The sequence below is a fragment of the Anastrepha obliqua genome, chromosome 3 (genome assembly GCF_027943255.1).
Source record: "Anastrepha obliqua isolate idAnaObli1 chromosome 3, idAnaObli1_1.0, whole genome shotgun sequence".
Taxonomy (NCBI): domain Eukaryota; kingdom Metazoa; phylum Arthropoda; class Insecta; order Diptera; family Tephritidae; genus Anastrepha; species Anastrepha obliqua.
The window spans coordinates 43,683,909-43,702,046 of NC_072894.1; the positions used below are offsets into that span (position 1 = coordinate 43,683,909).

At 37.3% G+C, this 18,138-nt stretch overlaps 1 long non-coding RNA gene across 1 annotated transcript in view; it reads left to right on the top strand.

Moving 5' to 3' along the window:
• LOC129241765 (uncharacterized) overlaps window positions 1-14,562 on the top strand; it is a 37,136-nt gene extending 22,574 nt beyond the window's left edge. Inside the window, exons 2-3 of the long non-coding RNA XR_008582159.1 lie at window positions 11,874-12,021; window positions 14,324-14,562. This is a non-coding gene — a long non-coding RNA (uncharacterized LOC129241765). The remainder of the gene's footprint in view (window positions 1-11,873; window positions 12,022-14,323) is intronic.
• Window positions 14,563-18,138: the final 3,576 nt, after the last annotated feature.

Consider the following 18,138-nt stretch of genomic DNA (forward strand, 5'->3'; position numbering starts at 1 on the left):
AGATCTATATGTGTCTGCAGCGACAGCCAAGCTGCACTTATGGCCTTAGACAGCCCTCCAACCACATCAGAGGTAGTGAAGTCCTGTAAATCCAGACTGAACTATGTCGGTAGACATAATAGCCTGATGCTAACATGGGTCCCGGGACTCGTGGGTATCGCGGGTAACGAGACCTCTGACTCCTTAGCTAAGATGGGCTCTGAGGCCAACTCCTTTGGCCCAGAGCCCGTTTTGCCACTCCCTTCTGCGGCAAATGCGTAACTACCACCCACAAGCGAGCTTGGCAGGCTGAGAGAGGCTGCAGACGGACAAAACTGATGTTACCTGTCATGTCTGATCGACTGTCGCAAACCCTTCTGGCATTAAGCAGAGGGAAGTGCAGACGGCTGGTTGGACTGATGACGGGCCACTTTCTGTGGGCAAAGCACATGGGAAGGTTGGGCATCTCAGACAGCTTGTGAAGAGGAGGATGAGACGGCGGACCACTTCCTGTGTGTCTGCCCCGCCTTCGCTCGAATCAGGTTTGAGGTCTTTGGCACTGAGGTCTTGGCTCCTTGGCACCACAAGATCTACTCAGATTTCTTCGGAGATCGGGTAGACTTAAAGAAAATTAAAAGGGAATCCAAGTGTAGTATAATGGAATCAATTAATGTCTGAGTGCTGCACTTGCTACTGTCTTGTAACCAATCAGACGGGTAATTTTCACTTTCCCAGAAGTTATTGAAGGTTTACACTTGTCATCGCACCTGCTTAGAGCATTTCTACCATTATGTCACCGATGCATGTAGCTTTGTTCACTTTCAAAGATTGTATTGCTATTACTATTTCCCCACTATCTGGGTGACTGCAGTTGATTTTATTAAAACGACTATTCCGTCTGTATGCCCTTTCACTTAGTTCTGGAGCAAGCTTTTCCGCTCTTTCACTGTGTGGAACAGTTACAGACAAAATGAGAAATCGGTTCTCCGTATTATTGTAACTTCTCCAACTTCAGGAAAGATACTTAGCATCGATCAACATATACATAAGTAGACGGATTCCAGCATAAGAAACATGCCCGCTATTTGCAGTTCGGAGGCCTCTGCTTTACAAAAGCTTGTTTGTTTTTTTGCCATTGCCTTTTGCCAGCCTCTTACTGTTCGTGGCTCTCTATCCACAGGCTCACGAGTTAATCCAAGGCTCCCGGATGAGAACCATGTTTTGCATGTTGTTCTTAAACGTCGACCATTTTCGTAATAAATTTCTTTACATCTATCTATAGTACTTGACAAATGTCAAAGAGGACATAAAAAAGGTACCGTCCAGGAATTATTCACTGCTGACATCTAACGTCCCTTGTGAAGGACCCTTTACGTTTACACTGATATTTAATTTCATGAAAATACAATTCGCCAACACATAATAATGTTGCATACAATATGCGGAAGTTCTATATAGTTTCGAAAACTCCTGCTGCCTGCTGCTAAAAGAAATGCCAGAATTCATAGCAGCCTAGTCGTTTACTGTATGCAGCTGCATGATGGGTGCCTCGACAGCACGACAGCACGACCAGGTAGTTGACGGCTACTACCTACATTAAAGCACATTTATGCACACACATAGCGTACATCTAAGGAACTAAAATGCCAACAAAGCAGTAAAGGCAATTAACTATGACACAAGCCGACTAAAAGATAAAGCAGATTATAAAAACTACAAATAAGCTAAACAAAACTAAAATGAGAACGACCCAAGAGATGGGAAGAACAAAGTAGTTGTACTCTTTTCAAACTTTGGGTGAGCCGCTCCTAGCACACGCATTAAAATTCATGCAAGAGGCTGTGCATATACGTACTCGAATACGAGGTGTGACAGTTAAGTTAAGAATGTCGTTATAACTCATGAAAATGAGTCACTCACTTTACAATACGCTGTCATCTAATTTTTACTGAAATCTGGCAACGGCAGAGGTTGGCTGAGTTGCAAAGTCACTATTTTTTGAGTTTGATCGCATGGCAAATAAACAAAATTAGCAGAGGATGGAAATGGCTGGGAAGCCAACCAAAGCAAGGTTGTGACTGAAGAGTTCTATATATCCGTACGAGGCCTGAACTTGCCGAGAACAAAGAGAATAACACGCCGAACTATTCCTCGTTCGTTGTGCATGAGTTCATTTTGACGAAAAGTAGCTCCAATCTTGTTATTCCTTCAGTTGAGATAATATTTCAAGGGAATTTAACACTATAACCTAAAGGAAGTCAGGAGAGCGCTATTTGTGAGGCTGAATGAATTAGCTTTTCAAGCCAAGAGTGGTTCCAATCATGGGTTGAACATTGAAGTCATTGTGTAGAGTTAGCACCAGATTATTGTGATGGTTGAGAATATAAGTTTGCTCATAACTGAATTGGATTTAGTTTTATTAGCACCTCACATGCATCCAAGATTATGTTAATGAATCGCGGTATGCTCACCGCCAAAATGATGCAGCAAGCACTTGTGGCATTATCAAGTTAAAATCATGCGAATATTTAAACCTTTGGGCTATTTTTATTTTATTTCATATATTTATGTTTTTTGCTGGGAAAAAAACTTATATTGCATATGCAAATATGTACCCACAACTAAAATTATGCGTTCGCTTATTGATGAGAACTTTGTTTCCATGGAGGCATAGCCGGCAACAAGCCACTTATCAGTGCCAAAAGTCGTACGGACGATTGAATTTTGCAAGATTCAATATCATATACAGTCTCCCTAATAGCAGTGTTAGTTTTGTGACAAATTTAGAAAGCGTACGTTGTTCTTATAAAATAAGTCCAGCGCATGACAAGCGATTTGAGGCAGTGTGCCTATGTACAAACCCCAAAGCTTCAAATATGTCACGCGCATCTGCAGCTAAATATTTTTAGCAGTCGAAAACGTTCACATACAAGTGGGTGGGGTGTAGCAGTAATTTTTATGTGCAGCATACCTCAAATGCCAAAGCACATTGAAAACCGCTGTTCCCATTATCACACCTTCAAAAAACATGCATGGGCTAAGGCAAATTCAGAACGGAATTGGGACTTTTCAGAAGTGCGCAAGTTCAAATATCCGGGCACGAAGCACTAAATGATAGAAAAAGTTCTGTCTAATAATGGCCGCTCCTTGGCTGACAGTGACAAACCTCCGAGTGTATTTCTGCCATAAAAAAGCACCTCATGAAAACCCATCACCTGTTCGGAGTCGGCTTAAAGTTGTAGGTCCCTCCGTTTCTGAAACAACATGAAGACGCACGCCACAAATAGGAGGAGCATGTCGATCAAACACCCAAAAAAAAAAATATATATCCTATGATCAGAAAGTGCCGGGAAGGTGATGTTCGATTGCCAAGGCGTAGTGCACCATGAGTATCTTCAATCGGGCCAGCTCATCAATAAAGAATATTATTTATCCGTTTTCAAGCGTTTGAAAGATGCTGTAAGTCGCAAACGGCCGGAAATGTGGGCTAACAATACTTGCCGAGCCCAAATTATACTGCATTATTTGACCAAACACCAAGTAAATACCATCGTGCAAGACCGTATTCACCTGATATTGTCCCGTGCGACTTCTTTTTGTTTTCCAAGTTGAAGTTACTACTTCGTGGAAAGAGATTTCAATCTATAGAGGAGATCAAATAGAATACGACGAAGGAACTGAAGGCCATCTCTTCGTCGGCCTACAAGGGGTGCTGGAGGACTGGGTTAAACGTTGACACTTGTGTGTTGCTTCAGACATATTTTGAAGGAGATAAAATAAATTTGCCTGTTTTGCCTCTGTTTTGTTTTATTTAAACAGTCCCGGTACTTTCTGATCACGGGGTATATAGAATAATTGGTGCTTATACCCTTTTTGGGTATTTGGCCGAGCTCCTCCTCCTATTTGTAGCGTGCGTCTTGATGTTGTACCACAAATGGAGGGACCGACAGTTTCAAACCGATTCCGAACGACAAATATTTTTTATGAGGAACTTTTCCATGGCAGTAATACTCTCGGAGGTTTGCCATTGCCTGTTGAGGTGCGACCGCTATTAGAAAAAAACTTTTTCTTCATTTTACTCTTTCACCGAGATTCGAACCTATGTTCTCTCTGAATTCCGAATGGTAGTCACGCACCAACCCGTTCGGCTACGGCGGCCGCCACTCATTATCGGGATCAAAAATTCGACTGCATCAGTTTCGTTGGGAGTCACTGTATATATAGTATACATTATATAAATAAAAATGCATGTATGTGTAAATGTGGTAACAGAGTTCACGCAAGATACCCTGCACACCTTTTGGTTCTTCTCCGTCGGTGATGGTGAAGAGAATGACTACGTTGATAAGCAACAGATTTATGATAAGGTAAATGATGGAAGTTGAAATGTTGATAATTGTAATGGTAATATTGATGTTGTGCTTGCATCAACCACCCCAATCCCACATAAATGCACCCAAGCACACAAACGGGTATATAACATGTATGTAACTGGTGATGGATTATGTGTGTATGTGCAGAGGTTATATGTGTATGTACATGTGCTTGGGCTATGTGGGTATGCACTTTAAGCTCTCGCGGATGCTGCAAAGCAAATGAGTTGTTACGTTGTCAAGGCACGCGTTTCTGTTGCCGCTCTCGTGTAAGCTGTTGGCCAGGCTTTGGCGCAACAAATAGCAACCGCATATTCGTGGCAAAAAGCACCTTCCATGTGTATGTCCATGGAGTTATGTTTGCATGCTCGTGCATACGTATGCACTTGTACTCTGCGTGCAACGCAATGTTGCAACAATCATTAAAATGTTAAAGTATATGCGTCACACAGCACATTGGTTTGTAAGTGTGTACGCACCTTGCATACTCGATTTTTATATACCCATGTTTGTTCGTACGTATGTTAGCAAAATTAAAAAAAAATAAAAACTGGGGCAGTTTCTTTTATTTTTGGTGAAAGTGTTAACATTTTATTTTACTATTTATGGAAATTCACGTTGCTTTTGCTGTGAAGTTGTGAGAGGAAAGGATACAAGAGCTTCAGGCGGCTTTGGAAATCAGCACGTTTGGTTGGATAGCTGTTTTAAGTGACGACTGGCTAGAAGCTACGTAGTTAGCGAAAGTTACTCCAAGGAATCTCAGAAAAATAGCTGAGTATTCACATTGAAATATTATTTCTTGCAGCAATCGGCAAACGGCATAAAGCTGTAGATTGCTTTATTTTAGTGGACAAAATCAAGACATCCTAAACGCTTAGGGTCGATGGAATTCTATTGTATAAGTATATAAGTATTGAGGGTTTCCCGTCAGAGCCTTAACCCCCGGCTGCTCTCCATTTGAACAAAGCCAAACACCCAAAAAGGGGTGCAGAAATTGAAATGGCACGTTAGAATAATTGGACTGAGAGTGATGTTCTCATTCCGCCTTTCAAAGTTTCTGTCAAGACAGTTGCTTCTATAGCGTTGCTTCATTTTTTTTTTAACTTTAAGCTTTCGTTGATATTTTGCCACGCGGTTGTTGGCGCACTGATCTTCAAATGCGATAACGCCCTATGTTTAAAGCGGTGCAGGTATCAATTCCCTGCTTTGCAATTGCAATAGATTAAAATGCACTTAAAAACTTCTCATTAGACACCCTGTAATATTCTTTTGAAACATTTTCGGTTGGGGAATAAGTTCATAGCGTCTTTATATTTTCTTTTATTTTACAACGATTTGTTTGCTGTTTGGCAAAGGCTAAGTATTCATTCGATTGAACCCTTTCTGCTCTACAAAACTATGTTAATTGAGTTTTTGAGTTATTTGATATTTTATTAGTTTTGAGTCTTAGAAATGGAATGGAGGCAAATATCAACATTTTCCTCACCTGCTCTCCTTTGCTTTTCATCGAGGTCAAAAAGTTGCCGAAGCAACCAAGGACATTTGTGACAAGTATGGGCAAGGTGTCAGCAACAAAATGGTTTACAAAGTTCTAAAATGGCGACTGTGACATCGATGACACGTCCAGCGGAAGTTCTTCTGAATTCTATGAAGAACGTCTGAAATCACTTCTGAAGGAGAACTTTGCCGCCAAACCAGTCTTGAATTAGCAGAATAGCTGCGATCATAAAACAATTCCCAATAACCTGCATTCAATGGGATTTACTGAAAAATTGGAAGCCTGGGTACCTCATGAGCTCAACGAAAAAAATCACCTTCAACTTGCTTCTGAGAATCTCGCCCGCCATCGACCAACACGCGGTCATAAACGGCGCTTTTTGTACCAAATCGTCAATGAAGATCATGATATGTATTTGATGGGACTGGGAGGGCATGGTGCCCGGGAAAACGCTCGTAAGGAATGCCACGGTCAACAAGCAGCTCTGCCTTGACCAGATACACGGCGTGAATGAGAATATTCTACTGTAAAACCTGATCGATATGGTCAAACCATACTCCTTCACGACGACGCCAGGCCCCATGCTGCACAAGTTGTCAAAGCCGCACTCCAAGAACTCAAATGGGGGATCCTTCAGCATCTCTCGTATTCTCCGGACCTTTCACCGACCGATTACCATATTTTTTGCACCCTGTCAAAGCATATGAAGGGCATTACCGATTACATTACATTCGATAACACAGAGGTTCTTAAAAACTGCCTCAACAACTTCTTTGACATCAGACCAGACAAAATGGTCGAGATGTGGGAAGAGATTGTAAACAACAGCGGCGAATATATAATTGATTATCTTATTGATATAATCATAGTTTTTGAATTAAAAAAAGTCTTCGGTAAAGCCGCTATGAACTTATTCCCCACCCCAATATATTTAGGTGAGGTGGCAACCCTATTCAGTATCAATAATTATTTCTCAAACTTCTTTGACAACATATTTTTTTGCCTTTTTGCAAAGTGTACCTTTAGGTCTATTTGAAATGTCTCTCGAATAATGACAGATCGGCATAAAGAGGTGTATTTCGAAAATGATAATAAATGCATGCAAATTTGTAAGATCAACATGAAATACTTGTATAGAAGCCGCCAATCTCGCTACATAAAAGACACATCTGCTGTACTTAAAAAAAAAAAATTGGGCATCCTCCAACCTGAGCTTTTCCTTCAACCAAAGCGTTCGTTCGAACCTGTGATGCGCGCTTTGTCCTATAAATGAAGGTGCACATAATTCAATGCCGCCTTCACATGGCAGAAGTTTTTTTTAAGTCAGAAATATGTACCATCGAGAGTTTGCCCTTATCTGAACGCTAGGATATGAGAACAACTTTTTTTTTATATTAGGTGTTTCATATTCAGAACAATTTTAGAACTGTGGAGTCCACCGATTAATAGTCACCTACTTTGGTTAAAAAAGATTTAGTGAATACACAAAAGAATCAAGCCGAGCGCAAATATACGACTACACATTCGAATTGATATGAGCTATGTACTTCAACCTGAAGATCTATCGATTGCATCTACATATAATACATACATACATAATAATTAAAAAATTTGCATTTCGTAGAAATTATTTTTTATTTAAACTTTAAAGCGAATTCAGTAACTGGTTATCCAATAAATTAACGTTTTGCGGATATGAATGTGCATACCATAGGTACCCTGCAGGAAAAAATACTAGTAGTGAACTAGAAAATACCAGTTTACTTTTCGGCTCTATTAGTTCTATTTTTATCAAAGATTCTTATTCATACTTTAGACGCGTTGTATAATTGCACCAAGTAGGTATATATTTATAAAAGGATACTAATAGCAATTTTCATTTGACAATTGAATGTAGGTATATTAAGAAGCATTTCACAATACCATCGCACTTCATAAGGTCTACTACCGTTGTGCGTTTTAAAGGTCTTCGAGAAAAGTTCAGCCATGGTAGCTGAATGCTGCATTGTGGATATGATTTTTTTTGGTGGCTGTTTTTCAGCTTTGGAAAGTTCGAAATGAAACATCTTTGAGACACACTAATTAGTTAAACATTCAAAAATTCGTTCAAACCTAGACTATAAATAAATAAAAAAAAATAATATTTAAAAGAAATTCTCTAAAACAACTAATAAAGAAATAAAATTGAGGGACATAAATAGAATTAATAGTAGTTAAATTTCGTATTCATATTTTGTGAGTCGACTGACTGCGAGGATGTGATGAAAAAACCGCTTTTTATACAATTGAAGTGCTTTTCTTAATTGCATTTCTGGCCTTTTGGAGACCATGCCAGGAAGATCGGGTGGCCATACAACAATAAATGTAGACGCTGCAATCCACAAGAATCTATAGAAACAGTTTTTCACTACCCATGTGTCTGCCCAAATCTGGGTGCTCTACGACATAGAACGCTGGGAAAATTCTCGATGGCCAATTTGAAAGAAATTGCACGAAAGAAAACTGACATCATAGGCAGATAGAGTTTTTGAAATAAATACAGGATCTACAGGGTGGGCCATATAGCGTTTGCTTTTGGAACCACCAATTTTTTTGAGAATGGTAACACAAATGACATAATTCAACCAGTTCATAATTTCTTTAAGGTTTGAAATATTGAAAACCTATTTCCAAAGTGGTGAGTATTCTTCTTCTTCCGCGGTTACAGTAAATGGCGAGCGTTACCGTGACATGCTCAACGAGTTTTGGACGACATTTGGTTTCAACAGGACGGTGCAACTTGTCACACTGCCAAAGCTACACTCGAACTTTTGGTTACCGTTTTTGAAAACCGAATAATCAGCCGAAATTCCGATATCAATTGGCCGCCTAGGAGCTGTGATTAAGCCCGTTGGACTATTTTTTGTAGGGAGGCGTTAAGGACAAATGCTATGCGAACCATCCAGAGACGATTGATGCTTTAAAACACGAAATCGAAGGTGTCATTCATGAAATTGGAGCCCAAACAATCGAAAATGTGCTTAAAAATTGGGTTGATCGAATGGCCTACTGTAAAGCCAGTCGTGGCAGTCATTTGAACGATATTATTTTTAATTCATAAATTACAGTATTCAATCTTCAAAATAAAAAAAAAAGTTTGAAAAAATATTGATTTGTTTTTTTTATAACCGATGCAAAAAGCAAATTTTACATGGCCCACCCTATACTTATATGCAATCCTACAAACATCGCGATGCATTAATGTGTCCATAAACGAGTTTTAACTTTCTTATTTGATCATTTTCTCACTAGTACTGTTTAGGATTTCTTCTATTAAATACCAGTATCTGAACTAAAAAGTGTGCATACAAGTGTTTGCTTTTCCCTACAGGGTACCCTTGTATAACTGTGCATGCATCTGGCGATGAATGCATTTGGAAACGCGTTTACGAAGAAATAAATGCTTACTCATTGTGTATCCTGAGCTGCAGAGCAGCGAACGCACTCTCATATACGTGACACATTCATGTCACAATGCATGCACACACCCACAAATATACAATTTAAAAAAACAAAAACAAAAATAACCAAATGAATTTGGCATACTGTGCGTGAATTTCAAAGGGACCACCTGTAGTAGCCACCGTAAACTGACAAGTTGGCATATTTATTGGCTCAGTGTGTTACATATATGTCGGTGTAATTATTGGTAGCCCACCCACCGTGTGTTGGTATGTGTGTGTGTGTGTGCGTGTGCGTGTGAGTGTGTCTCAATATTGGCAGGTGGATTAATTTAATTGGCAGTGCGATAATTTTAATTGAATTTTCATCAAAATGAGTATCAATTGCGATCAGTAACGGTAAAGCACTGAAAGTCAATTGTTCCGAAAACAGCGAGTCAGATAGATTGCTTGTTATGTATGTATGTAAATATTCAGAGTGAAGAGCCCTTTTCGAAAAAAATATAACGGACTTGCTTTATATAATTATTGAACAGCCTGGAATAATGTTTGCCGTGCTTTTGCTTTTCGCTCAAACTTAACCGTAGAATACGAGCAGCTGAGTGCACATAAAAATGAACTGCGATTGCTTAGCTATTCTTACTTTGAATAGAGATGAATTTAAATGCAACTGCTTTACTAATTTCTCCAACGAAATTTTATTGAAGTAGACACGTCGAAAATCCTAATAAAACATCGCAGGAAAATTTTCGCGAGTTAATTCCATCGTTTTGGTGAGATGAATTTGCAAAAAATAAAAAATTAATAAAGCTCGTGATGAGTTTACTAAAATAGAGTTATGTGTGTAAGTGTATGTTAAATATCAAACTTTTCGATAGAAATATCGAATTACATCTCATCACACGTAGAGCTGGAGAGGCGACTCTGTTAAAAGGGAACCCTCGTAAAGTTGTGTAAAAGGTAGCACTCCATATTAGTCATTTCAGGTGATGCCGCTTATGCCTCAATAGATAAATTAATGCCACTACGAGGTGGCGCAACAGTAATGATTCAATTTTGTTTTTGAATAATTGTACTAATTAAAAGGCGCTTCATTGCTTTTTCGTGCAGCTGTCTAGTTCACAAGTGTCAAATATGACATTAGCAAAAATTATAAATCTTCTGATAGAGTGATTAATTTTGCGCCAGCTTGTTTATGAAAATACCTGCTCAAACGACGTTCGTAGCTCCCAGAGCACCTGAAAGTAGCCAAATTCTTCACTTTTTACAAGCATTTGGCAAACAGTCATTTCGAGCAATACTTCTGGTGTGGGTGAATATAGCAACGATGTACGTAACTGCATGCGTAAATAGTTTTTAGGTAATAAATGTACCGTCGCATATTTCGTTTCCAATCAATTTAGCGCCTTAAGTGGAAATGACGAGTGTCGCCCGCAAACATTTTCTGTGCCAAATTCAACATTGACGGGCTATGCCCGCCGCATATTTAAATGTTTCAAAAGCAGTAGTAGTAAATTTAATAAACTTAAAAACAACCGTTATAATATTTTAGTTTTTTTTTTCTGATAACACCCGCACAGAGTTGCATTAAAATTAAATACTCTGAGCACGCATGTTTCTTCGAAATTAAATCGTAAAGCAAAGGGTTAGCAAACGCTGCTTTCAAAAGCTTAATTTTTCCGAAAAAATCAACTCTTGGTTTAATCAAGGCGTGCCGACTCATGCAAACGAAGGCTCATTGGACACATATTCGCTTAATTTGAGTTTTCGGAGAATAGAAGCCGGCAGCATTTGGACACAGCGGACTCGCTTGGCAAGAGAAAGCCTTTGTTCTACAAATTGGTGTACGCCTTAATTCAAGACGAATGCAATGCTATTTCCAATGCAATATCGTCTCTTGTTCAGTGATGCCTGTTACAATTATTCTCTAATTGCCTTACTTGCCCTTCTGGTGAAATTGCGCTGACGTTGCTTTTAAATTTCTGCAATCGCAGGACTCCTGCATTGAGCATGGCAAATTCTTTTTCAAGAGTTGCACTCGGCCAATGAGAGCTCGTGGTTTAAAGTGGTTTTTTATTAGTCTGAGTACAAGCGTCGACAAATAGTTATAGCTTTGACAGGCATCGAAAGAGCATCACTGCAAAGTTTAGCTTTTTCCAATCAGATTTGGTCCAAAGTTCATTTCAGTGAAATAAAGCGTACATGCTTTTTAGCAGGCTTCAAGCAGTTGCCGCATGACTCAATCCATTTTTTTTTTCTTTTAATAGAAGGAGGAACTCGGCTAACTGCAAATGGAAGAGACAGCAACATTGTTGATCAATTGAAAAGCCGATTTTTCCTGTGGAAGCGATAAAGCTGGTTTGAAGTTCACAACAATTGCGTTCTATTATCGCAACACAAATTGATTTTTCCATACGTGAGAAGTGCTAGCGCATGATACTATAAAACCACATTTTGTTCCCACTTTTTGCTTTTGACATTAAAAATATAAAAATATTTTTATCCTCTGATTTTGCTTTAAATAAATAAGTAAATTCCTAAAAATAACCGGAATATTTGTCTTTGTTCTTCTTTTCTTTTCAGAGCGAATCACCTACGATCTACGAAAGCCCACGAAATTCAAAAGCCACATAGCCAGTACAGAAGTAGTTGTATTTATAATTAAAAATCGAGCGAAAAATCGAGCGTGCATAATTTCAAACGTTTCTGTTCAAACAAATTAAAGAAAAATGTAAAGAAACTTAAAGACGAGGAGTGTGATGATAATTTTTAAATACGTGCACACAAATACACACACACAATACTTTATCAACGTTCAACAATACATAAATATTTATTTAGAGCAGATTTGAAAAAAAATGAGCGAGAAACACTAGAACACACATTCACTTGCGCGGGAATGAACACATATACATACATACATACTTAACACGAATATACAAAACACACACTTTTCAATGAAAAATAATATTAATATTAGTGATCTTTAAATTTTTCATTACCACAGCAGATTTTTTATTTTTTATCATTTTTTTCTTCTGTTTGAATTCTTTTTTTTAACTTTAAGCTGCTAATAATTAAATCTCAGTTGATTTTTTACATTCACAAAAAATGGGGGCTTTCCATTCATTTCATTCATTTCAAAAATTTGTGTAAAGTACGATCGTATTTCTCGAAAATAAAACTCTCCTGGTCCCCCAAACATAAATTTCATTGCATTAGAAGCATGTCGTTAAATAAAAATGTTGCATGTAAAGTTTCTTTAATGGGTAGAGACAGAAAGAGTCAGCATCAATCGGAATATACTCGAATTGTATTGGAGCAGTTTGTAGCAAATATATAAAAATAATTTAAATAATAACAATTAAAATGAATACTACGTATTAATTAATTTATATATTTTTGTTGAACTCTTTATTATTACGATATAAGCTGACAAAATTCAAAATCAGTTAACAAAAGTTTAAATTTCCTATTCCAAACTAGAATAATAGGAATGTCTCTAAATTTTGACAAAATTTTACATTCAGTAAACCAAACGATAGAAGAACCCCTAGAAAACATCTTTTTATTAACAGCTAATTAATATTTTTTAATAAAATTTGCTATAGAGTTTCGCAACTTAATTGGCACAAAAAAGAAAAATAAACATTAAAATTTGGCATAACATGAAATCGATTAGAAATTTCTGCAATAACCGAATCAATGATGCTTAGAAAAGAGTTTCTCATAAAATTGATTTCATCATCAATAACCATTGAGTTGCCCTTTTCCTTCTCATTGAAAAATTTTGTATACTGTTTTTAATGGAAAAAAATCATGATGAAACCTCTTCTACTGTGCCCTTTTTAATCCGCTAAAACTCAATCTCATTGATTCTAGATTAGCGGCAAATTTGCGAGTAAACCTACAAGATTTTTAGCTTCGCCGACAACTGTGATGTACCCAACCTGAAAGATGATGTTTCTCTCATTAATTAGGTTTAAAATGTTGCAACATATGGAAGACTTAAAAAAGAGTGTACGCATACACTTTTATGCACTTTAAAACAGCATTCACATCTCTACGAGTTTCTGTGCACTATTATTAATTATTAATAACGACTTCCCTCTTCTAATTCAAATAAAAATAGATTTGAATTGTATCTAGAATCAGAATTGTATCACAAATCCTCTGCCGCAGATTTAATGTTTATATTTGTAGGTCGGCTGTACTAAAAGGGACAACAAAACCATGACAGTTGCTTTTTTTTCTTGCTTTTGTGTTTGACTCTTAGAAAGTTCGATAACCACTTTTTGGTAGTAGTCCAAAAGAATTTCTTAAATGGTTTTTGCCGTCGCTATGTATTCCGCATTATATCGGAAAGCCACTTTTAGTGTTTTCCTTTAAGTAGTATAAGAAGCCTTTTGCAGTTTTGGCAAGTACTTATTAATTCAAGGTGGCCCAAAATAAACTAACTAAAAATAGCTAACTGACTTTTTCTCCCCTGAAGAGGAGCCATTTAAAATATACTTTGCTCAAACACAGCACAGCAACCACACATATAGACAAAAACACAGTACATTGCGGTATTTTACTGAAGTATTTCATACCTTGGGTTATTTTCTTCATTGCAAACATTTATTGTCGACCAACTTATTTTGAGTTGCAAAAAAATAGGCCACCCCCTATTTGACAAAATGCTGAGTTTCAACGCTTTCGCAAGATAACAGGGTTGCAGTAAAATAAAAATTACTTTAGGGGTTAGGGGATATATTTTATATTATATTAGGATAGCTAAATATTTTATTTTTAATTTGTTCAAACACTTTTTTTGATTTCGACCATTGTGCGCTGGATGGAAGCCTCTTTAATAAAGCAGTAATATTTTATTTTCTTCCCTCTCTAATAATTTCTTAATTATTTATTTTTTTCGCACCTCATCTTTTTGTTTTATTTATATATGGATTTATTTACAATATTAATTTTTATATTTATTATTTACCTAAAAATTAGCTACAACTTCTAAGTTCTTTGTTTTGTTCTTGCTACAGTAGATTTTTGCTGTATAGCATAAAGAGCTGAGCTAAGCCCAAATAAGCCTACCACTTTTAAAGTATTTTTACATTTCAAAAAATTCTGAAACAAAAGAATCAACAAAAACTCTATAACAATCGCAATGGCCGCTGTTCAACGAAAATTGGTACACAAGCAATTCAACTCCCCAATGGGACTTTACTCGCAGCAAAATGTCAAAGAGACATTGGATCGTGAGCTGAAAGCTTTCGGCGCTGATGGGTAAGTTGATATGCCAGTAATTATGTAACACGAATACGTACGAAAAATCTATTTTTATGTATGTGGATATAAATGTGAATATGAGTAGATGAAGAATGTTGTAAAAAAGCAGGAAATACATTTGCAAATCAACCTCTCGGAAGACTCAATATATTTGTCATATATATTTTTCGCGCGCAATTATCACATACGAGGAGACTTCAGTAAATATCCCTGTTAAAAATGAAGACACCAGTTAAAAAAAAATTCTTTTATTTTTCCATATATTCCGCTTTCTGAAAGATACTCTTCTCCCAACCCTCAGGCCATTTTTTCACAACTTCGGATGAATGTGGTGAAACAGCAAAAGATTCTAAAAGTGACTGACAGTCATAAACTCTTTGCATAATGCAAAAAATAAAAGTTTAGATAATTTTAACCTTCTTTAATCGAGTGATTTCACATTGAGGATTCACATAGGATCCAAGAAACTCAATGAACGTAAGGCAAAGTTTAGAAACACCGTCGGCACGCGCTCTATCTTATCAATATGAAACTGGTGGAAAGGGCGCCAGATTATTGTAGCATATTCCCGATGCGAGCGAACAAAAGAGGTATAAAGCAGCTGTACTGGATTTTTAATATTCTGCGTGATTTTGAAAACGAAACATGGACGCATTTTTTAATATTTAAAGAACGATGTGATTTCAGGCACCAAAAATATAATTTATCTTGACTGAATAAATCTTCAGATCGTCGGTGTATAATAGGAAGTTGCGGAATGAATGCAAGAGCCAAGAATGAACAGCAATATACCCAGAATACAACCTTGTGGTACGCCAGAGTGGCGAAAAAGGTTCAGATTGAACATCATCGAATGTGAAAACGCATCGCCCTCGACTCAAATAGGGTTTAAGCCATTGCAGAAAAGTAGAATGAAAACCTAGGCATTTTAATCAATCTTTTCTTGTCTTGTAATTTCTATGCTTTTGAGTAATTTTTTTTTTTAATTTGGAACGAAAAAAAAGAAAATAAAATTGAATAGTGTTTCAAAAGCAGTAAAAATCAAGTCTATATTATTTCGTTTAGAAAAATTATTCGTTTCTCGGTTCTTTGTTAGAAATCAAATAAATTACGAGTAAACATGTAAAAAGAAATTATTTATATAAATTCTCAAAAACAACACGCCTCCGTTTTCTTAAAATTGTTTCATGCTACCATAGGTTAAACTACGTAATTAAAAAAAATTGGGTAGCGCTGTGCAAGAAATATCAAATCTATATTTATTGATCTAAATTACGAGCTGAGAAATGCAAGCTGTAAGAAAAGTTTTTAATTAATAGAAAAGTATTTATTGATACCCATATATTAATTGGTTTCAGAGTTCTGAAAGTTTTTGCATTTGCGTGTGTTGCAAAAAGCCAATTTCGTCCCCAACAATTTCATAAGCGCATATAAAACTTTACGCTTATTGTTTGAAACGAATTTAAAGCCCAAAAGGATACACGCGGAAGAAAAGAACACAGGATGTTGTATATTCTCTTGCTCTTACACATGTATACATATATGTGTATACACGCATACATGCAACGATAAATACGCATTCAACATCCAATCAATTAAATGTTACCTAAACTCATATGCATGCGTCAGTTTTAGTTAGTTCTTGTTTTCATTTCCATTTTTCACTTCCGTGTAGTGAATTGTAGATACTCCTACGTAGTTATGTTACTATCACGTTGCAAGCATAACGGAAATCGGAAACTTATTAGATCATACAACTTTTGCTGCTGGAAAAGTTCAAATTAAGTTGAGTAATTCCAACAGCAGAACTCGTTTTTAAATGACAGTGTATGTACTACATAACTGTGGCCCTAGCAAAGGATGATCAGAGTGGAGATATTTTTACCAATAGGGTTTTTTTGACAGATCCAGCGCGCGACTACTGTTAAACTAAATGTATAATTCTTTCAGTGTTTATTGACATTTCATCATGGAAAGACTAACGTCTCAACAAAGTTTACAAATCGTAAAGTTATATTACGAAAATCGAAGCTCTGTGAAAAGTGCGACTTATGGTATTTAGCGAAGAGACCCACTTCTGGCTAAATAGCTACGTCAATCAGCAAAATTGCCGCAATTAGGCTGAAACCAATTCGAAGCCATTCAAGAACAGCAATTACATTCACTGGAAAGAAATCATAAGATGCGGCCTATGGGCTGGAGGAGTCATTGGCCCATATTTCTTCAAAGACGAGACGGGCGCCAATGTAGCAGTGAATTCGGAATGCTATCACACCATGGTAAACGATTTTTTGATGTCGAAAATTAAAGCCCGCGATCTCCACAACATTAAGTTTTAAGCATACATACAGCCCATGAAACAATTTATTTACTACGTCGTCGTTTCAGTGAGCAGTTTATTTTTCGTCTTGCACTTTTCTTACTCTTGAGAATGCTCGACTCGGTTTCGGTTCGGTCTATTGTAGCGCTCGGTCTGGTTTTTGTTTTGGATGACGCCCGTGATGAGGAAATTCCCATGTGGTACGGAACTTCCGTTAAGGTATTACCTTACGGCGGTGGTTAGCTCAAAGGCTCCTAATTATTGTTGACGCCTACGCAACTCCGCGTGTCTGAGATAATTATGAATATGTGTTATAGATATCTTTCAATCATCGCCAGACTTCAGCATAAAGTCTACAACATTTGCTCTGTGTAAGAATTTAAAGGTTTCGGGAGCATGGTTGGTTGGTTAAAGTGGTGATTGTTCCAGAATCCAACTAGCGCTTCCGCACCATTAAGTTGCCACATCCTCGTTACCAATTTGTTTAACGGTTATTTACAGCATGACTATACCCAGTTTGTGCGGTTTAAGAACCTTATTAGGTTATTGACGTTTAAGCCAGATAGTTGTTCGAGATTCCTTATCCATTTTCCTTAGATGGAAAGAGAGTGGCAAAATTCCTATTGAAAGTTACCGTCGGGACGATGTAGTTAGTCCTCACCGAGGTTAACTGAATTTGTCGCAATAATAGACTAGTATGACCATAAGTTTTTTCTCTCCAGGGACCCGCTTTTCGAGAGCATAAAGTGATCAACATCTTCCCCCATCTCCGTGCCCTTTTGGCAGTTTGGTAAACTGTGTGTATTTTCGAAACACCCCGTGCCCTGAAAGGAATTCAGTTAGGCAGTAATTTGTACCGCCATTGTTTCTATCTAACTACGTCAAAAGGGTGGGTATTAACTATTTGATTATTATTAATAGGACTATGAATAAGTTCGTGCGGTTTTTTTTCGAAATTTGAAACTTTATTGACGTAAAATGGTTACAAATTTAATATTCAAAGTATTATCCATCGCTTACTACTACTTTTTCCCATCTTTCTGGCAATTCACGGATTCCCTTTGTGAAAAATTCGGTCGGTTTTGCCGCAATCCACGAATCGATCCATTTTTTGACTTCATCGTAATTACGGAAGTGCTGGTCAGCCAGGCCATGTTGCATCGATCGGAAGAGATAGTAATCGGATGGCGCAAGGTCTGGACTATACGGCGGGTGGGGTAGGACATCCCATTTGAGCGTTTCTAAGTA